Here is a 359-nt window from a genome sequence, read left to right on the forward strand (position 1 = left end):
TCCGGCACTGCCAACCCTCGGGGGCCCCCTCCGAACCGGGTGCCCCGTGGCCGTGCGATGTTTCTGAGCGGTGTCTGTCAGCAGCCAGCCCCAGGGCTGCCAACGGGAAAGCGCAGCCCCAGCCCAACCTCAAAGGCTCCGCTTTAAAGATGGATTAAGAGAAACCAAAGGAAAACTACATCAGAAACTCACAGGACGTTAAACCGACCCCGTGTGAAGCCCGAGGCCAACCCTCCTCGTGTCTGGAGGGAGTGAGGAGTTTGTGCTTGGAGCTATGGCTGTGTGCAGAACGCGGCTGCTGCAGCGCCTCTCCGCTCGCCCCGCTCTGGCCCGCCCTGCTGCCTCGTCGCCCCGCCGCC

General features: G+C 64.1%; 1 protein-coding gene across 1 annotated transcript in view; it reads left to right on the top strand.

The window, feature by feature from the left end:
• The window catches only part of LOC104493410 (NEDD4-like E3 ubiquitin-protein ligase WWP2), a gene marked incomplete at its 5' end in the record, with an annotated part of 18,546 nt that overhangs the window by 17,272 nt on the left and 915 nt on the right, over positions 1-359 (top strand). The window lies entirely within an intron of this gene.

The sequence above is a fragment of the Buceros rhinoceros genome, unplaced genomic scaffold (assembly GCF_000710305.1).
Source record: "Buceros rhinoceros silvestris isolate BGI_N320 unplaced genomic scaffold, ASM71030v1 scaffold31235, whole genome shotgun sequence".
NCBI lineage: Eukaryota > Metazoa > Chordata > Aves > Bucerotiformes > Bucerotidae > Buceros > Buceros rhinoceros.